We start from the raw sequence: 4,007 nt of genomic DNA, 5'->3' as shown, positions 1-4,007 counted from the left end.
GGCAGATGCTTCTTTTATCCCTGTGTCGTCTGCGCATTTACCGCATTTCTTGTCCCATTGGCTTTCATGATCTAACGCAAATTTGAAGCAATTTTTTTTCAGCATTTCAAGGTGAGAGTAGAGCACTAAACCAAGACTGAGGCCCCTTTGATGACAAGGCCCTGCTCAGTTTTTAATGGCATACAAATTGGTATGAGCTGTAGACTAGTACACAGTCGATAACTAGGATAGAATGTTATCTACAACTCCTTTCAGTGAAACTAAGATCAGTCAATTAAGGTACCATTAAAATATATCACGAAAAATACCAAACTGGCATTGCTCAGAAGACCTGAGAACCATTTCGACAGACTTCATTCCGACTCTAGGAAATATGTTTTGAGATAAGTGGTACTCAAATGTTAATTGAGACTTAAATAGGCATAAGCTTGAGGAACACAGGGGAGGGGGGAAGAATAGTTTAGGGAGGGTGAGCATTATCCCCTCTTCATACTACCTTTCATACATAATCAATAAATGTTTAGCAGGGCAGAATGAGAATTTCCCTTGTTTCAAAGACATCCTTGTGTTTGTCTGTTTAGTAAAAGGAATATCATCAACCCAAGGAAAAGGCCAACAGTGTGAATGGAATTGCAGGGTAAGAATTGACAAATATGTTAACTGCAGTGTCAATGGAAAGATGTTATGAATGGTCTGGATTAAAGATTCTGAGCTGCACCTTGAGCTATCAGGTGAACCAGGGAGGCCAATTCTGTTCTTTAAGTTTTTCAAAAGGAAATGGACCTTTGAATTTCTCTATTTTAGATCATAATATACACATATACTTATTTTGAGTCTCAGGAAAATTGTGGGTTTACTTATTTCTTTAGTTTTCATTTCTAGTTTGTAAACTATTAATTTAAAAGATGACAAAATTTTAAACAAAAATTCATGCCTATTAATTATCTTTATGTAATTTTTAATTTAAACATTCACCATCTATTTTAATCACCTTTCAATACCTTAGACTTTACATAAACAGAAGTTGGCAACTACACGCCACCTTTGTTTTAAATAAACCTGTAGTTTACAAATAAAATGTCACCTCTGCTAGTAGTTTCTGCATAATTGTTGCTAGAACAAGAAAGTGAAAAATTGTGTTGAGGTGGAAGTAGTTAAATTGAAAGCCTGATGCTTCTTTCTTGACATCTTGGTCCTTAATACATCCCCAAATTTATACTTTCTGCAAATCAAAATCCTACTAGTTTATCTTGGAATCTGAGATTTAAAATAAAATGTGTTCAAAGCTTGAGAATGGGCCCTAACAGATGTTAAAACAGATACACCACAGTGTGTGAAACCCAAACTCGTACAAAAGAACAAAGCAACAGTGAAAAGTCAACACAAATGTAATCAAGGCACCTGGGATTAGGGTGTTGGACGAAGCACCATCACTTCAGGAAGATTTGGGTGGCACATTCCTTTTCCCATGCAAGAAACTGCAGAAAATAGAGATTTGATGAGAGGAGGGGGTCTGAGGCAATGCTTCTTTTCAAGTCGTGGATGTAGACACAAAAGAACCACTGATATAAAAATCACTGTGAGATCCAACATGAAAATTGTGCTTCTCAGATCTGAAAGACAGTAGAAATTCTGAGCAAAGAAAGTGTCATATAATTTATAGTGTATTTGACAACTGATTTACAAATAATATCCAAGTTTTCTTACCTTCTTTCTTTTGTATTTCTCTTATACTTTTGTCTCACCATTGTATTTTTCCTTTGAAGTCTTTTTGACCAGTATTCAAAATGGTACTAAGTGATTGTAATATTTATAGATCAGTATCAAATTTTCCTCACCTCACACTCTGACCTCCAGAACTTCTATGTGTTCACTTTGGCAGCACGTATACAGAACTACCTTTATAACTGCAAAGAGGTAATTTCATCTTGACATTCATTTTTTTAATCTATCATCAATTCTAAAATATTTATTAAATACTTCCTCCAGGTCCACTTAAAAAATTAAGGATATGAAGAAATGAAGGAAGCTTGAATCCTTGTTTCAAAGATGCAGTGTATATATCAGCAAGTATCTGTAATCCAAAGCAGGAGAAATATATGCTGCAAGCTTGATATAAAAGTAATATTTTAAGAACATGAAAAATTTGTCAGAAGACATCACATTTAAATTGAGGGTGTATATAATTCAAATATACAGAGCTGTGTCAGTTTATATTACATAGGATATGCAAAAATAATGAGCATTAAAGAGCATTAAGTATGAGCTTTTGGAGAAACAATGAACAGATTCCATCAGAGATGTAATTTACTAGAAGATTTCATGGAGACATCCTCATTTAGGAAAAACTTGGTTCTCAAAAGAGTGAGGAATTGCAATGTGGAACAGGCTGCCTTAAACTGTATAGTAGATGAGAGAATGTGAAGAGCTAATAAAATTAAGAAGGAATGAGGTAAGAAATTAGGGCATGGAAGGCTGGCTGGAAATAGGATACAACCAGAGGTAGAAGGGAGGCTGAAGAGGCTGTGACCTGTCAATAACAGCTAGGGTGTTTGGGCAGAACAGCTTCCAACAGATTTGAGAATGCATACAAGATGGCAGTAATTGATCTATAGCGACTGTGATTCTCCCGTCTGCTGTCCTCTTCTCCAATGGACATCCTGCCTGTGGCATGTATCTCTTATTATTATTCCCTTTTCTCCACTCTTCCTTTTCCTTCCTTTATTTCTGTTTCCTTTACTCTTTCTTCTTCTTCCTTTTCTTTAAATAAAATCCGTGTTCATTCACTGTCCTGGCCAATCCTTTGCTATATATTTGCTTCTTTGTAATCACATGCTAGCTTCAGAAAACCACGGTTATGATTTCAATTTCCAAAATTTTGGAACATTGAGATATTCCACTAAATGGAATCCTAACATGTGTAGGGATGTAAGTTTGACTTCTCTAACTTTTCTTAATATTTTTAAGACTGACTCATATATTATGTACTAATATTCTGGGTTTTAAAAATTGCTAAATAGTATTTGATATTAAGGCTACACTACAGTTTGTTCATACAGTTACCAACTTATGGACATTTGTATGACTTCTTGTGTTATAAGTAGTATTCATGATATTCATTTACACATCCTTGTATGGACATAGATTTTCATGTCTCAGAAAATACTCAGGCCTAGAATCACTGAAGCAGGGTATGTAACATTCTAGGTTCTTGCTGTATTATTCTCTTGAGGCTGGCCTATTTTGCTGGCTCACCAAACATTAATGAATGGTTGCTTTGCTGTGCACAGTAGTGAATAATGTGTGTCTCTGATGCAATGTTGAGCAGAATAGATGTCTTTATATTGCTTTTCATTTTAAAGAACAAGTTCAGTCTTTCATCATTAAAACTAGACTTTATACGGCTATCTTTTATCAGGTTGAGGAATTTCCTTTTTATTTCAATAATACTAAGAGACTTTAGCATACATGGATAGACATTTTTTCTACATCTATGGGGTTTATTTGATTTCCTTCCCCATCTGTTCCTATGGAAAGTTTCATTGGTTGAACTTTAAGCACTAAATGAACTAGTACAAGCACACCTTGGCCATGGTCTGTTATTATTTTTACGTACCCTTTTTTTCTACTTTTCCCAAAGAAAATTTCTATTATTTTCTCAAAGAACCTGTCTGCATTTGGCATAGTTTCTGCTTCATTATTTGCTAAAACTAATCATTGAAAAACTGGAGTTGAGAGTAGTAATCATGGAAATTTTTTAAAGTAATAATTCAATCTCATTTCTAAATCACAGCTATTAATGTGACATTTCTTCAGTAAGTTAGTTTTTGCTTTGATGAAATTTGTTGGTTTTATCTATGATTTCAAAGGTATGTACATGCATAGTAACTGATTTTCTTTTTTCTTTTTCTTTTTTTTCCTGTACCAGGAATCAAACTCATGACCTTGCACTTGCCAGGCAGGCGCTGTGCTGCTGAGCTAAATCCCCAGCCCCAACATTTTTTTTT

This window comes from Chinchilla lanigera, unplaced genomic scaffold (genome assembly GCF_000276665.1).
Source record: "Chinchilla lanigera isolate Chin_1 unplaced genomic scaffold, ChiLan1.0 scaffold00086, whole genome shotgun sequence".
Lineage (NCBI taxonomy): Eukaryota > Metazoa > Chordata > Mammalia > Rodentia > Chinchillidae > Chinchilla > Chinchilla lanigera.
Note: the sequence above shows the minus strand (reverse complement) of the source record.